The sequence below is a fragment of the Halictus rubicundus genome, chromosome 13 (genome assembly GCF_050948215.1).
Source record: "Halictus rubicundus isolate RS-2024b chromosome 13, iyHalRubi1_principal, whole genome shotgun sequence".
Lineage (NCBI taxonomy): Eukaryota > Metazoa > Arthropoda > Insecta > Hymenoptera > Halictidae > Halictus > Halictus rubicundus.
The window spans coordinates 5,183,058-5,201,433 of record NC_135161.1 but is presented as its reverse complement, the minus strand read 5'-3'; the positions used below and the strand labels follow the sequence as shown (position 1 = coordinate 5,201,433).

Below are 18,376 nucleotides of genomic sequence, written 5' to 3'. Positions count from 1 at the left end.
ACTGCTGGACACTTATTATTGAAAATCGGGATACCAGGAACAAACGTCAAGCAAGGCGGAAACATTTTAAATTTGTTTACATTAGAAATAGGTAAGTTTTTGTATTCAATTTTCTTTATTAAGCATTTCCACAATGAAATATGAATATAACTCGTATTTTTATAATCTTTTGTAATGATTGGCACCCAAAAAGACAAAAAAAAAATGTATTTAATTAAGCATAGTAAGCAAAGACATACTTGAGTGGTACCAGCGTCGACTACGCATAGCGACGGCCCTGGCGAGTCGCGAAAAGGCTGCAATGGCCGTCTGGCGCGAACGCGTCGCGCACACGCTGTCAATTAACATTTTCTGATCCTTCTCGTACATTAAGGGAACCAAATACTTTTCGTGAATGGTTTCTTTACCAGAAATGTCTGTAGAATGCATTCCTGTATAGTAAATTCCTGCTAGATAAAGGATTTTTCACATAAATACAAAAATAGAGCGTACAAAGTACCCGCGTCGGCACATTTTCAAACTTTAACAACCATTTACAACTATTAGGAATTACATAAAAATATAATTGACTATATGAATATGTATAGGAGAGTCCCCTCTATCTCTTGACTCAAATTTGAACTTTCTCGCGTGTTTAGTTTTTGCGTAACACGTCGTTTCGTATCAAAATCGGGCATTTTTACAAAAACCAAAATTTTTCGAAAACGTTGCGTGATGGAGCAATTCTACTTTCAGATTCGGTTTTAGGATGACAAAGTGTATAAGAAGCACCCAACAGGTATCGCAAAATTTTTTTGGTGTTGGACAGTGTTATCTGTCGTAAAACGGGCGCCGTCGTCCCGGCGTTAGAGCAATCCCACCGGCCGCCGTTGCCCGTCGGCCGAGCAAGCGGCTGATCATTACCAGATGGCCTTTCGAGACCGCGTTGACAGTTCCCTGCTGTGCGTGGCACAAAAAAAAAAAGGTTTCTCGGGGCTCTACAGCTCGTTAGGTAAACTATCGGTATCCCTCCTCTACAACATTATGGAAATAGGAACCGTACCTGCCTCTTCGTGAAACAGCATCACACATCCTTATATATTAACCTAAATTGTACATATATTGTAAAAACGAGAATAGTTGTTTTTTTTAAGGAAGTATCCACGTTAGGAAGGGGATCATGCCTTGTGAATTCGATCATTTTTGGGGGACTATGTCTCGAATTTTGATGACATTGAAATATGTTGTGGTCCAAGTGAAAGTGGAAGAAATCCTCAGGACTCAATCACATGATAATTTGTAGAATAAGAAGAATTAATTCCACATAAATTGCATCGTTTTGTCTTACGACACGAAAAAATGTACACATGGAAAACTTCTGAATTCTTGTCCATAATGACTTAAAGATGATTAGATGCAAGGTTCCCGGGCAGGAATGCGATGGCGTATCTATATCTTGTCCAATGAGACGAGACAGTAGACGTAAACATAAGCGCTCGAGTGCGACAGAGTTGAAGTTACCCTTACAAGACAATTAGCAAAGGACGCACGCTGGGTGCTTCACTGCCTCGGTCTCGTTGGACAGAGCATAGGTACGAATGCGCGGCCGATTGGATCAGAGTGCAAGGGACAGGCCTCGTTTCACACGTACTTTCGGCTATAGTCGAGATATTGGCTACAGCGGTCACATATACTATGTAGCGTGTGACGTCGAAGCCAAGCTACTGGGTCTGCGGGCGCAGCGGAGATGAGCATAGGCAGATCTAACGATAGACTCCCCAAAAATGGTGGCACTGAAAGAATGGCGACATTAAAATGGTTTTTTTTGGGTTGCGTCGTAAGACCTTACGTACGACGCGACAAGCACGCGACCAAGGCCAGGTATAAAAATCCCTGTCGACGACCTACCGACCATGGACGTCATAAATCAAAAATCCTTCCGATTGTACCCAGCACTTTCGTAATTTTTAAGCCAGCCGAATGCACCACATGCGGAACCTTGTATGTACACCGTTAGCGTACTAAGATTTACAACCGTAGATGCTTGCGAACCAAATGTTATACGTATATTTCCACTTTTCCAATTTTCCACTATTTCCACCAGCTTTCGAACACACCTTGCAAACCAATGAATTCTAATCATTTTAAACTTGTTCTCCGGAGTTTTGACTTATATAATCACTTATAAGATATAAGATATAATTTAACTATGCTAAAATTGATTTGTGAAGCTGATTTTCATCGTTCCATCGTTAAATTAGATTATAGTTTGAACCATTACTTCTTAACATTACAACTCAGATGAACAATATTCTTTTCTCTACTTCGAACATGGATTGTGTGCGGATGCTGTGGTGGCACCGGCTAGGCCCTTTGATCGGGAACAAGCGTTAGTCTGGTGACTACGTCCATAATATCGATTACCGCTACGAGTTGCTAGAACTTGTTGCGCACGCTTGATTTTTACAACTTTTTTTTTTTATTTTTTAAGTATATAAGATAAGTAATAAGATTTTTATAACTTTTAAGCTGTAACAAATTGTGAAATCTTTGCACTCGGCGCTATTTTCAATCTAAAACTAAATTTTTCTTCCGTCTTACAATATTTTCATTTTATTCATACGAAACTGATCCGATTTCTACATATAATATTTAAATGTTTAGTAATCTATTGAATACAAATTTTGTGATGTAACAAATATTTTGTAATATTTTTTGTAATTTCTTTGAAATAATGCCACAACAATTTCTAGTGGTGCTTCAGAGTCACCACTCGAGTGCAAAGGGTTAAACGGAAGACGTCTTCTTACGAAATGTGAGAAACATACGGTTACAGCAACATGAAGAATTTCTCTCTGAATCGTTCGACGCTTTTTAATATCGAATGAATACGTGTGCAAAATCAATTTGAATTTTTTATTGCACGAATGAAATAGTGATTGCCATACACGCGCGACAATTTCAGCGAACGTCACTGTGAATCCATTTCCGGAAAATCAAATAAGGTAAATGGATAGTAGATAAAACAAGATTATTTGCGGCGTTCGTAATGCGATCGTTATTACACAGTTCAAATAAAATAATATTTTAAAAGGGAAGTGAATGTTGAATGATTCAATTGTTTTATTGTTCAAATAGAATAGTCTGACCTTTCCTGGATTTATCAAAATAAAAAAAAAAGTCGAATGATTTATTCTCGAAATATGAGTTCCAGACCCCGCGGTCTCCCTCAAACCGCCGGGCACGCTGCCTCGGAGCAATTCTTCTGTTACATCGGGGGGGGGGGGGGGGGTCTCGACGCTTTATCCTTCCTCGTCCCGTAACAAAATCAAATAAAAATACGAATAAAAGAAACATGTGATTTTCATCTATTCCAAATACTCGTCACGAATAAAGAAATTGGATAAATCATCTTCTTACATCGAGCCTCGAATAAATCTCAAAGTTACGCTGAAAATCATACGTCGAAAATCAAAGATACATTTCCGTAGCGAGTATCTGTCGGGATTCACCGTAAGATAAATGGTGGCGCTGCCTTCGGCTCTCGAATACAGTGAAATCTCGTTGTATGTCAGTCCCGCTGTTCTTTTTACTGACACTGATACGAAATCGGTGGTTCTCACCGAGCGTCCCATTTGAGATACACAGGGCACGCTGGAAACCTAAGATTCATACCGTTTGAAAGTCATAAGAAACCTATGACATACAATCGCGACTGACGTTCAAACGGAAGGAATATCCGTCTCCGATATAAAGTTGCACGGAGAAGCGGACAGCGAAGCACGAGAGCTGTCGTCGCCGAGGAGTGTGCCACACATTGTCGGTTATATCGGTGTGAGACCAGAAGACCACTACTAATCCAATTGCAAAACTTCTTTATTTTTCGTAATTTTTTTATGAAACTTTTACCAACATATTCGTGGCATTTTTCAGCGTGATTCGGGCGGGCGTCCTCCAGGGGATTTATTTCTGTTGGTCAGGAGTGCTGTGCGAAGTGGGTCAGTGGAGCGAGGGTGGGTCTGGTCATGAACGAATGGTGGGGTAGGAAGCGTTAAGGCAAGGAGAGGGAATCGAGGGACACGATGACCTACTGCCGAGCGTCGCACACTGGGTCATTTGGACGAAATCGGATTCAAAATCAAGGATCTTTCGATAGGAATGAGGTAGAGCGATGAAATTTTTTTAAAATGAAAGCTGAAACTTAGTAGAATATGGGAAAAATAGAGAGATTGTGGTCCGAACGTTTTTTAACCTCGAGAAAATTCGTTAAACGCGCACAAATTCAAGAAAATGTTAGTTTTTTCAATACCACGCCCGGAAAAAAATTTTTTCTAACATGCTATACATCATTTCCCATAGATTTTTTCACGCTGATTTCAAATCTGGTCTCAAAATTTGTCTTCGATCTCAGGATTTTGTAAAAAATAGATTTTTGTGACACAAACTAATGAAGTCATTTTTTCGTTGAAATGATTGGATGGTAATAATCTCCCTATTTTCCCAATATTCTACAAAGTTTCAGCTTTCATTTAAAAAAAATTTCATCGCTCTACCTCATTTCTATCGAAAGTTCTTTGATTTTGAATCCGATTTCGTCCAAATTGCCCACTGTGCGTCGTCGCGCCGTTTAGGGTGAGGTGTTTAACGGGATATTATGAGTGCGGGAAGGTACGTGTGATGGTAAAGTGGATTGGTAACTTAACTATCGGATTGTTCTTATGTCCTGTTGTGTTTGTGTTACATTAAATGTGTACTTAGAGCTACGCAAACATAAGGCCGAATAAATAATTTTATTTATTTATCACCGACAAAGATTTTGAGACAGTGAGGTTTTTTAAAGGACTTTTAGGGGTATTTTTAATGAATCAACCTGGATCTTGGCCTACCAACCTCTCTCGTTTGGTGGATATTGAAGTAAGTAGAACAGAGTACGATTCCGGCGTCTGGGAAACAGGCGTTTATGAAACTTTACGATCTATAGTATTAACTCTCGAACTTACCGCGGAGAGTTCCGCGAAGTCTTCTGGCTTCTTAAATTATTTTACGCTCAAAACTTAACACAGAAGAAGTTAATAGGTGAAGTGGGTAAGGGGATATAAAATACCAGAGACTGTCCTCACTTCATTTATTACTGATATCGGTAAGCGCGAAGGTCAGTGCAGTGTTGGTGTTGTCGTCTCGGAGGCTTACTATCGACTGGCGACTCTCGTTGCAATCTTAAGCACGACGGAGTTAGAGAAGGCAAAATGATAGGGGAGAAAAAGAAAAGAGAATAGAAAAGGAAAACTTGAGAAGACAGTGACAGCGATAGGGACAGCGGAAAAGAGTCATAAACAGAGAAAGCTAAGAGGTAGGCGAAGGACCGAGACTAACGAAAACCAGAACCCTGGCGACGTTCTCAAGGATGCATGGGAAATTCGTGAAGGGCCGGTTACCAAGCATGCGACTAGCAGACAGGAAATAGAGAATAATAGCGTGACAGAGTTAGAAGGGAAAGAGAAATTCTTAGAAGAAATATATGCATTGGCGTACGTGGTGATATTGCCACCACATAGGAAATATTGTTTCCTTTACATCGTTACAGTAGTTAAAGCAAGTATTGCGAAGGGGTTGTTGGTGTGAAACAGTTTCCTACCTTCCATAATTTATTTTCGATTCATTATTAATTCGGAACACGTCCGTCAAAAATAATTAAATACATTAATATAGTTATCTATAATTTAAAAAAAAAACGTTCCTCTTTTCAGTTTTTTGTTATTAGATAATGTATACCATTTTACTTACATATAGTATTAATGTTTGTTTAATGAGTCCCATTAGATAATTGTCGTTATTTTTTCCTTTATTCCTTATATTCATGTTTGGAATTTGAAAAATTTGTAACGCAGAAGTTATTTCTGTTCAGATATTATAAATTTATAAATAATAAATTCCTTCTGTTTGAAACCTTCGCATGGATTGTTCAACGTCTTATTACTTATTACATTATTATTTTTTAATTTTTAATTATAATTTGATTACATCGTAATTCGTAATTGATGTAATTTAATTACAAAGTATTTTGTAATTGTACTCCATTGCAATTCGAAGATCTGAATTATAAATTACAATATAATTTAATTACAATGTAATTCAATTACTTTGTAATTATAATTCCTGGAATAATTCAATTGTAATTCAGCACAACTCTGTATGTAGGTCTCTGTATTACGACTGCACCGGCGAGTGCAATACAGCGCATATGAAGAACTGTTCAAAAAGCGATTGCAGTCGAAGGTCGCAATTGCACCGGCGGGTGCAATACAGCGCATATGAAGAGCTGTTTTATGGCCTATTGCGACTGTACCGGCGAGTAACAACCGGAGGAATAACGTTCGAAGCTCAATTACGACTATTAAGATACTATAACAATACTGTTCCTCATTCTTTGCCCGTAGTAAGTTCTGAAATAAAAGGAAGGAAATGATTGCGAAAATATCTTGTTTAACCCTCCGGGTGCTGTGCCGCAGTCATTTTTGACCCGCTCGTTTCACCACCACTTTCACTGCTTCCGCGACGGAAACGCTTGCGTACGTCACTATACCTATTATCTCAAAGCAGCCTTTTTTTGTCCTCTGGGGACCAAAACTTTACGGATAGCTTAGTTTCTTACGATACTCTGCTAAGGGAGGTCGTGTGCGACAAGACGCAAATCGATATTGTATATTGATAAGTTTTCATGTTTCTGGTATCTATTGTTGAATGTTTTTATTTATTTGTTTGTTATGTCCATACAATCTACAAACGAGCCAACATGTAATACATACAATAGAAATATTGAATTAATATTATTTGGTGGAGAGGGAGCTTAAAAAGAGGGAAGGTAAGGTTTACGCCATGTTCGTGGACCTAAGAGCGGCATTCGACACGGTAAAAAGGAGAAAGATGTGGGAAGTGATGGAGAAGTGTGGAGTAAGAAAGGGGTTAACTGAAAGAGTAAAGGAGGTGTATGAGGAAACGGTGAACGTTGTGAGGACAAGTAAGGGGGAATCAGGGGAATTCTGGACGGGAGAGGGACTCAGGCAGGGTTGCCCGCTCAGTCCGACCCTGTTCACCATATATATAGCCGACATGGAGGAAGAATTCAGGAAAGGACTGGTGGGAGGAATAAGAGTGGGTGAAGAAAGATTCTGGTCCCTAGCCTATGCAGACGATGTGGTGGCGGTAGCAAGTAAAGAGGGAGATTTGAAATGCATGATGAAGAGGCTGGAAAGGTACTTGGACAAAAAGGAATTGACGCTAAACACGGAGAAGACTAAAATAATGATTTTTAAGAGAGGGAGAGAAAAAAGAAGAAAGCTGCATGGAACTGGAAGAGGGAAACGGTAGAGGAAGTCAAGGAATTCTGTTATTTAGGAATAAAGTTTGAAAGCAACGGAAAGATAGCAGGTCGCGTAAAGGAAAGGATAAAGAGAGCGAACGTGGTCCTAAATCAAGTATGGGGAATCGGCGAAAGGAAACTTAAAAATGATTTTAAAATGAGAATGTTTCTCTTTGATACGTTGGTACTGGGGGTACTCCTATACGGGGTAGAGCTATGGGGCTTTAAGGAGAGAACAGAAGTAGAAAGGATTCAGCTGAAATATATAAAGTGGACACTTGGTTTGGACGTGCGTACCCCAGGATACTTGGTACTGGAAGAAACAAAAAGGGCGAGGCTTAGAGTAAAGGCAGGAATTAGGGCATGGAAATACACGGAAGGAGTAAGAAACAGAGCAGGGAGGAAGATAGTCAAGGAATGTCTGAAGGAAAAGGAATCGGGGAAAGTTCAGGGCGAAAGCGGGAAAGAAAGGGAGGAATACTTAAAGAGAAACGGATGGAGCCAAGCAGGGGTGGAAGAGATGATAAGGCTAGAGATGGAGGTAGCGGAGAGGCTAAAGGAGAGAGACATTGAGGTACAACGGCAAGAACAATATACAAGGATAGAGCAGTCAAAATATAAGAAAAGGTACAAGTTTATAAGAGTGGCAGAGTTACCAGAATACCTAAGTAAGGAGGGAAGAGGGGAAAGTCAAAAGTTAGTAGCCCAAGTAATATGCGGAAATGCAGAAAACTGGAACAAATACTGGCTGGGAGACGAAGCAAGAGGATGCGACCTGTGTGGGGACAGGTATGGCAATCTGGAGCATCTAACAAGAGAATGCAGGGAAATGGAGGGAAGGATCAGGATGGAGGACATAGTGAGTGGGAGGATAGATACAAATGTTGAAGCGTGGCTTCAAAAGCTCAGAAAGAAGCGAGATAAGCGAGCAGAAATATAAAGGTAATATAAGGAAGCGTAAACCAAAGATAACAGAGTAGGAAATGGTGCAAAAATCGGAATAAGAATAGGAACAGGCAGAATATAGGTAGAGTAGTCAGGGTAGGGATGGGTGAGTCGAAGAGGGGAGGGGGGAGAGAGAGAGAGAGAGAGAGAGAGAGAGAGAGAGAGAGAGAGAGAGAGAATTAATGCGTGGATAAGATAGTTATTTTTTGTATTCATAGGTTATTGTAAACCGAGTCCAATTCTTGGCCGTAAGGCTGAATAAAGCAATATTATTATTATTATTAATTAATATTATTTTTTCGTAAATCACAATGCTGTTATATAATACTATTGTCACGTCCCGCGTAGCGTCGCGTCGCACAGTGGTCCAGGTCGAGGAATTAACGAGATTTATAAAAAATTGGGATTAGCACAATCATGTAAATATCAACACTTTATGAATCCTATTTTTCACCGAAGTAATTAATTACTACTAAAGGTAATTACCTCATTTCGTATTGAAATCCTGTCGAATTATTAAAAGACCATTACGTTAATCCTGTAGACCATTTGAAAACAATTAACTTTATTAAAATTGGACCAAACTGCTTGAATTTGTTCTATATGTTAGGATTAATTTACTGAGTAATGCATAAATAATTTTTTTTTAAGTTGCTATTGATCGTAATTGTGAAGAAAAAAGTACAGGTCTCGACTTTTAAGTTTGTTTTTCTGTGAAAATTTAAAGGTGCTGTGGCGGCCTTGGCGACGCACAGTGACGCAAAGAACTTTCGATAGAAATGAGGTAGAACGATGACATTTTTTTTTTAAATTAAAGCTGAAACTTTGTAGAGTATGGGAAAAATAGGGAGATTATGGTAGGAACGCTTTTTAACCTTGAGAAAATTCGTTAAACTTGCATAATTTCAAGAAAATTGTGGTTTTTCCAATCCACGCGCAGAAAAACTTTTTTTAACATGCTATACATCATTTCCCATAGATTTTTTCACTGATTTCAAATCTGGTCTCAAAATTTGTCTACGACTTCAGGATTTTGCAACAAATAGATTTCTGTAACAGAAACTAATGAAATCATTTTTTCGTTGAAATGATTTGATAACACACTAGTTTGAAAGTATATCGTATTCTCATATATAAAACACAATAAAAATAATAATAATGAAGTATTTGAACGTTTTGAGTTACTTCCGAAACATGAAGCACTTCGCATCTCATCACTTGACGTATCGCTGTCATTGCTACTGGCACTTTCTGCAGACTGCGTGTGGCTGTAACGTGGTATAAATTAGATATCTATTGTCCATAATTATATTTTCATTTACAGAGGAAGTAAGGTAAGGTATTTAAGGTTTTGAGGTATTTAATTTTTTTAACTCACGTATTTTATATAGGGTGTCTGTTTGGGCTGAAGTGTGAAAGAAGAGTGTTTGGGTGTCGGTGACAGTGGTAAAGTGTTTAGGGACGCCAAGCGCAGGGCGTACGTAACTGATTGAGTTTTTCGAGTGGATGCCAAAATGATAGAGAGTGAATGAGAGTGCGAGAGAGGAAGAATGCAAGTGGCCCTTGAATAAAAGGGACGAATGCGAGGGATGTTATGTCACTCTGTAGAGAGAGAGAGAGAGAGAGAGAGAGAGAGAGAGAGAGAGAGAGAGAGAGAGAGAGAGTCTTGGAATATTTTCATTTTATTCATACGAAACTAATCCGATTACCACATATAACAATTAAATGTTTAGTAATCTATTAAATAGAAATTTTGTAATGTAACAAATATTTTGTAATATTTTTTGTAATTTCTTTGAAATAATGCCACAACAATTTTTAGTGGTGCATCAGAGTCACCACTCGAGTGCAAAGGGTTAAAGGACTTCAGCGAAATCGGTGCGATATCGTACCACCCGATGATATGCTCACTATTATTCGCTCGGCGAGAGTTGGCACGAGAAACTCGTCGGTACCACGTGGTGCTCCCACTACGCACTACACGTCTTCCGCGATTGGCCGAATCGCTCAACGAAGACAGCAAACGAGCGTATTGAGTGTGACTGCAACAGAGCGATGTCGCGTGGCGATGCAACGCTGAGCTCAGAGCATTGGCGTAACTCTATTGTGCGTGCACGGAAAACAGGTCCATGGAAACCTATTTTCCTTGCACGCACAGCAGGGATCCATCAACCCACGCTTGAAATTTATGACTTTTTTATTAAATTTAAGACTCCAGTCTTCACGGTTAGCGAGAATCAGAGAATATCATGTGCCCCCCATAGTTTACGCGGATGCTACTTATTTAGGCCTATGTCGACCGTCCCCGCCGGGAGTAAAGCGTAAGAGTGGGATCCGCAGCTTTGCGTCAAGAGTGGGGACTCGCCGTTCCCCCTGCACTCCACTGACGAAATTTTTGACAACTCTCGCCGATCGTACAATACTATAGGATGGGTAAGCGGATGGTATTGGGAAGATGGCCCTCGAAGCGTTTAAATATTATTGATTTACCTCGAGCGATAAAGGCGTATCTAATGTGGGAAATACTAGTTACTGGAATTCAAAAGTATGTGGAAATGAATTTGTAGACTCGTATGTGTGACAATATAATATGAAAGTAATAGGGGTAATTGTGTAGTGTGAAATATTATCGCGGATACTAAGCTCCGTTGCTCTCGGTTTTGACGCACTGAGAAATACGGGGATTATGTTAACTAATTTGCCCTGAATAACGGAGGTAGCGGTTAAAGAATTGATTCGAAAGGGGCTATGAACCCGATCTCACGACGCGTATCGTTCGGTTTTCTGCTTCAGACTAACCCGTTCGTGAGCAAACTTGGACTCTTTATATAGTCAGATTTGTTTAAAAAAAAACGGCAGTGGGGGTATGGAAAAATTTGGAAGGTATTCCTCCAAATTTTCCTATATGCATGCACTTTTTCCTAATGGCGTAATTGTTTATGATGGCATATGACTCGGACCTTTTGCAGGGAAAAACCTGTCGTTTCGAGAAGGGGGTGAGAGACTCACGTAAACAGAATCTCCATTCGTAACACTAGCATCGAGTTTCAAGATCTTCAGGGATCAATTTTTGAGTATCCGATTTCTCGAAATTCCGTGTATTTAGTTCCATAGTTATATCGTTGCCAAGGTAGCTCTTGAACTTATTAATTGACCTTGCTTCGTCATATTTTAGTTCATTATATATTTACAATTCAAGGAAATTTCAATAATCGAGAAACTGAAGCACCTTGTTATTGAGAGTGGCGCAATGCTCGAGCAGATACGAATTTCCATGTAATTCACGTACCGCGTTACACTCGACGGAATTTTACTTTTCACCTACCTGCATGTTAAGTTTGGCAAATTTGTTTGGCATTGCGAGCTCAAATATCGGATTTCGCCGATGAGCGTTGAATAATTCACTGAAACACTGAAAATATTGTTGCATCGAAACGTTTAATGTAACACCTGCATTATACAGTGTATACCCAGCCCACGATGAAGCCTGTGAGATTTATGGGGATTCACAAATAACAAACGTTTATTCCAAAAAATAATACATGAACGAACGAAACAAAATCACAGACCAAACAAACATAAACACAACCACGCAACCAAGAAGACGTGAAGTTGTGTGATATTTACCATACCAACAAAGCCGACCAGTAAAGACGAAGTAAACTGACATGCACGATCGATACAGCACGAAACGATTGTAAATAACTGTAACTAAACAAGTGAATGAAATGTTAAAAAAGGTTTTCATTGATAATTCTGCTACGTGTGTCGAGACGCGATACTAAAATATACTTCCCCAAGAAAGTTTATAATTGCGCGAGACGAGGAAACGAAGTTCCTGTGTTCGTTCCAACGGGTATAAACACTCGACAAAATGTCAACGCACAGGGTAAGGAAGCCAATTACCGTGGGGATGCCAATTACTGTGCCGATATTAATTATACTTATTTCTAAAGCATAATGAATATTAAAACAAAATATTAAATTTTTTTCATTAGAATTAGTTAATATATACCTATATTCATTATGCTTTAAAAATAAATATTATTAGTATAGGCACAGTAATTGGCACCCTCACAGTACTTGGCTCCCTTGCCTTAGTTTGAGTGGTTGTGAGCATAATGTGTTAGAAAAATCGAAGTAAACAAACGGTCGAGGCAGACCATGTATCTTTTGTCAGAGCGTTGCCCCTCGCAACTGAAACAGAGGCATACTGTCGAGCGCGTCCTCACGGCTGCGAATTTTTGGGACGGCGGACATTCTTATTCTGACTGTCATCGTGTACGTTTGTCGCGAATAAAGATTCATAGCATATTGTAATACGCCCACATTTATTTAAGTTAACGATATCGCGTTATCTATCTCTTTGAATTTTTCTTACAAATGCGGAAAAAGGATTTTCCTTCGAGCTCATTCTGTTGCCGTAAACTCCCTTTCTCGCGGGTCCATTGCGTATTTTCTCTTCTCGCGTGTCCCGACGGCTCTCATGAAGATAAACGACTGGAAAAATTACCTTGGCAAGGAGCCTTCGCCTATACTACCCATTTCTTGAGTAGGAAATATCTGCCTTCCGGAATGATTATGAAATAAAAATTTGTATAGCTTCATAGAAATCGTTCGAATATGATATACCAGAAGTGAATAGTATTATCTGTAGGGATACGCACGTGTGCGATCGGCAAAGCGCGGCGGCAACGTGCGACATTGTAGTTGCCGGCCAAAACAACCGACGATCTCGGCGGAACGCGGCGGCCGCCAAAGACGCCCTTTGGTGATCTGCCGACTTCGCCATATAATGTATGTGCGATCGAGTATAAAAGGACTGCATCGACCGAGAAGAGTCAGTCAAAATCTCGCCGTCGAACACGCGCCGTCGACATAAATAAAGTATATTGAACCAGATACGTTTAACAGTTACTCGCCCCTACATATCGAACCTTTCAATTTTCAACGAATTTTTGTGTTTCCTTCCTGACAGGTGCAGGTTCTATTCCAAATGTGTAATTTAAAAAATAATTCTTGCTTGTAGTATTTTGAAATTAATAAAAATACAAAAAACAGTTATTCGTTCGTTCGTGCAATGAAGCGTGCATTTCACAATTTTGAAAGCAACAACATGTTTGAAAATCCGAATATTGCTATGCGTTTGCAACTTAGATCCTACATTATATATTACAATAAATTGTATAATACTGTAGGAATATTTTATATGAACTTCTACGCCTTGGGTGTGGCATATGGGGTTGAATAGTGCGACACTGGTTACGCTAATGTCTTTTTATTGTTTCTTCTTGGTACGAAACTATAATCAAATAGGGGGGGGGGGCAAACGGAATAACCAAGTAGCATTGCAACCCCAGTATATTTCATCCCACCGTTCGCGTCACGGCTGAATGAAAAAGAATGCCGCGTTGCGAGGCAGCCTTAGGTATTTATCGACCGTGGCCGGTTGACATGCGATAACGAAACAAAATCGAAGCGGAGGTGCTGCCGCGGTGAAAGTAGCCACGACCCTGCCGAGAAGGGGTGCAACTTAAAACAGAAAAGCAATTTCTTTCGATAAAGAACCCGTTAGAAACTCCTCATAATTCCCTTACATTATCCTGGCAAGAAAACTCCGACCCGAAGCATACGCAAAACGAAGAAAATAAATATACTGACGAGAAAGTGTCCCTTTAACTAGAATCTTCCTGGAAGCATCCGTTTGCACTCGAGCATTTTTCAGCATTTTCAAAAATATTCTCAATTGATCAGGGTAATTATTTACGCCCCCTTGTGTTTCATAATGCACCGCTGAGCATTCCTCATAACAGGCTCCGCCCTAAAAGCAGAGGAAAATATTATTTCAGTAAATGGTTCATTTTATTCCAAATCGTTTGCACACTTCGGGAATAACGCGCGCACAGTGACATTCTTTTATTATTTCAATAAGTTCTTCCTCGCGAAAAGTCGCTTCTCCTTCAAAATACCATTTCATTCGAACTGTGTAACAACGATCGCGTTCCGAACGCTGCAAATAATCTTGTTTTATCTGCTTTTCGGTTGTCTTATTTGATTTTCCGCAAATGAATTCACAGAGTCGGTCGCGGAAATTGTTGCGCGTGTATGGCAATCGCGATTTCATTCGTGCAAGAAAAATCAAATTAATATCCCCCGCGTAGACATTCGATATTACATACGATGCGAGAGAAACTCTTCGCGTTTTTGTCACCATTTGTTTTTCACATTTCGTACGAGGACGTTTCACGTTCGATAAAATGGTACAGCTGAAAAAGGCTATTGCCGAAATTATTTCTCTCTCCGTGGTCGTGCGTTCTATCGTCGTAGCAGTTGGTCAGATATTAAATCGGAGTGACGAGCGACGGTCGAGGGATAAATCGTAATCAGAAAAGTGTAAATACACGAACGATCAAACGTACAGCGTTCACAGACAGGGAAAACCAACGGTTCGGTTCCCGGATTTGAGTAGGATCGATCTTTGTCTACGTTTCACAGTGGGATTTCGATTGCGGCATCTGATTCCCGGAACTCTTTCCTCATCTCTGACGTTCGCGGGGCAGGGATAGAAAGGGCGTCGCGTGCATACGGTTACGCTGTCAAAGGGACGATACGTGGTCTCCAGCGAGTTTTGGAAAGGCACACCACAGGTTGGCGGAGATATTGTTACCACCGGAGGTTCTCCTGTTCCGATTGAAGAGAAGGGTGGTATTTGCTGACAGCAGGTTGGTGGTGCACACCGCAACACGGATTTTGTGCAAGAGACTCTTGAAAACCGTGCGCACCCCTGTCGCGCGAAAGAATTCTCCCCTTTCCACGGGCGGCGTTTTATTTCCCGAGAAATCGTTTGTCCCTGATCCGCGTGGCTGGAAAAATATCAGCAGCGAACCTAATAAAAGTGAGAACACCTCTCCTCGCCTGTGACGAAATGCGGAAAATACGAAGCGGATACTGTTGCTCAACGTATCCTCTTCGAAACGGATTTATATTATTTAGTGATTGTAAAATCGAGGCAGCCAATCGATGGGGGCAGAAATAAAATAAATCAGCATACGAGAAGCATGTAACAATTTCTGATATTTCGCAGCCGATTGAACGACCAGCGATCGAGCAGTGGCTCCTGAAACTTATTACTCTGACGCAACGGCGAAGGGCAGACGGGGTGGGGCCGACACGAACGTGAACGCTACCAAGCAGAACCGGGGGTAATGTAGAATGAAAAACGAGGAAAAGTCGACGATAAAATTTCAGTGTAGCTGGAAAACGCGGAGTATCAAGCCGATTTTTTCCTTACGGCGCTGAAAACGTAACAATGAAATTATTGGCCACACCTAACACTGATTCCTACCGTGTCCCTGCTGGCCAATCCCGCGAATGGAAACGGTAAAATCGGATTCGTTACGTTCTGTCGAAAGCTCTTGATCGGGAGATTAAATATCTTCACATTCAAATTCGTGGAATTTAAAAGGTTTTTGTATCAGCCCATTGAGAGCATCGAATTTAAAAAATTATATTTTGAAGGATTATTCATCCCAGGCTAAACGAACAATGATTAACAAGACCGAGGATTTTATAGATTCGTGTTAAAAATGGATGGATCAAACGCAAAACAGTATAGAAGCATTTAGAAAATCTAGAAACGCATAAACGATTTAAAAGGGAAATAAATTTGGTCTCTGTATTTTTCAACGAACGCAGGCGATATTTCTTTCGCATTAAAATTCGCAATATATTGAATAATATTTCGCCCGAACGACTCGATGACTCTTCTCTCTCCGTAAACATGTAATCTGTTTTTTCGATTTTAATAAGCGCGGATATTTCCGGCCAACGGGCAAATAGACCATTCATGCGATTATACACAAAACGCGATAAAATAAACGCGTCATTTGTTGCGAACGTGATTTTTATTTTATTTCCAATCTCGCGAAATCCCATGGTCATTTACGGAAGAATTGAAATAAATATTTTTTTAAATTTTCAATGTATCCGCGCTCTGATTGACCCGCGTTTTTCGTTAATAACTCCATAACGAAGCCGAGCAGAACATTTTCACGGAGGAAAAAGTTATATAAAATTTATTGTTATGATAAAGGTTATTATAAAAAGTATATTCTGCAATGACTACACATCGACTTCTGTTCTCTGCAACTTTTTTTTTTATTGAAAATTGCAGAGAACAGAAGTTAACTAAAAATGTATTCCGTCTTTCAACAATTCTAATGAACAGAGAATAATGTAATAACTAGACTGTGGATCTTTATCTTGTATTTTTGATTTTTATTTAGTGACGATCCCAGGCTAAACGAACAATGATTAACAAGACCGAGGATTTTATAGATTCGTGTTAAAAATGGATGGATCAAACGCAAAACAGTATAGAAGCATTTAGAAAATCTAGAAACGCATAAACGATTTAAAAGGGAAATGGTCTCTGTATTTTTCAACGAACGCAGGCGATATTTCTTTCGCATTAAAATTCGCAATATATTGATTAATATTTCGCCCGAACGACTCGATGACTCTTCTCTCTCCGTAAACATGTAATCTGTTTTTTCGATTTTAATAAGCGCGGATATGTCCGGCCAACGGGCAAATAGACCATTCATGCGATTATACACAAAACGCGATAAAATAAACGCGTCATTTGTTGCGAACGTGATTTTTATTTTATTTCCAATCTCGCGAAATCCCATGGTCATTTACGGAAGAATTGAAATAAATATTTTTTTAAATTTTCAATGTATCCGCGCTCTGATTGACCCGCGTTTTTCGTTAATAACTCCATAACGAAGCCGAGCAGAACATTTTCACGGAGGAAAAAGTTATATAAAATTTATTGTTATGATAAAGGTTATTATAAAAAGTATATTCTGCAATGACTACACATCGATTTCTGTTCTCTGCAACTTTTTTTTTTTATTGAAAATTGCAGAGAACAGAAGTTAACTAAAAATGTATTCCTTCTTTCAACAATTCTAATGAACAGAGAATAATGTAATAACTAGACTGTGGATCTTTATCTTGTATTTTTGATTTTTATTTAGTGACGACAATCTATAACTTTAACCATTTGTCCTGCTTTAACTGCAAAAGATACGCGAACTCTTTTCACACGCGACGATTCTTTGGACTCGCCCGAGTTGAATGGCGTATTTATTGTATAACATTTTTGTATAAAATTAATAAAATAATATAATATTAGATTTTCTGAAGATTTTTGGAGGATAAATTAATTTTTTTGTTTCTTCGGACATACGCTCGAAATCGTTGAAAATCTGACTGAACGTGTTCTCGATATTTCTATAAAGTGATGTGAAATCATCATTTTAACGTTAAAAATTAAGGGTTGTAGGCAAAATCTACCTACGTCATAGAGTGAACCGTCTCCCTTTGGGCATATCGTGAAAAAGCTGTTACAGGTGATACAGACGTAGCGTTTGATGAATCAAATAAAATAGTGCCGCAAGGGACAGGAGACGATATTTTTGGACACGGTGAAATTTGCTGATCTTTCGGAATTGCTTTCCCAGAGACCGTGCGACCGATTCTATTGAAACTTTTAGGGCGATTCGTCATACCGTTGACGTAACGAAAGAAAATTGCTTCGACAGGAAAATATAGTTATTGTCGATATAAAAGCGTCATTTCTGACGTCTTGTGTCTATCTAAAAGTGACAATTCAAAGTGACCTGATATTTTTCATGATTTCCTTTGTAACAGTGAATTGAGCCTGTGAATCGTGAACGTTCCGAGAGAAAGCAATTTTTACGGAAAATTCCATGAAACAATTTATTTTAATAGTATCATCGTTGTTAGAAATTCTAACTGTTAATAGAGATTTTAAGAGATTTTCTACGTGTCGTGCTGAGTATCGTAGGAGCATGAACTGATCGCGTGCCATAGCTCTGTTAATTTTACGGAATTTTTAATTAAAATTCCGGAGGGCCAGACAACGGTATTCGATTACAATATTTCTCGAAATCAAGCCACGAAATTCTATCGTATTCTAACAATAATTATTCTGATTATTAAATAGATTAAGAAATAATTTAATAAATAATCAAATTGTTTGACGAATACTTCGCGTTTGCT

At 39.2% G+C, this 18,376-nt stretch overlaps 1 protein-coding gene and 1 long non-coding RNA gene across 4 annotated transcripts in view; one reads left to right on the top strand and one right to left on the bottom strand.

Moving 5' to 3' along the window:
- Dora (zinc finger SWIM domain-containing dorado) overlaps nucleotides 1-18,376 on the bottom strand; it is a 493,890-nt gene that overhangs the window by 253,490 nt on the left and 222,024 nt on the right. The window lies entirely within an intron of this gene.
- Nucleotides 8,412-18,376, top strand: part of LOC143360136 (uncharacterized) — a 178,039-nt gene continuing 168,074 nt past the window's right edge. Inside the window, exon 1 of the long non-coding RNA XR_013083214.1 lies at nucleotides 8,412-8,470. This is a non-coding gene — a long non-coding RNA (uncharacterized LOC143360136). The remainder of the gene's footprint in view (nucleotides 8,471-18,376) is intronic.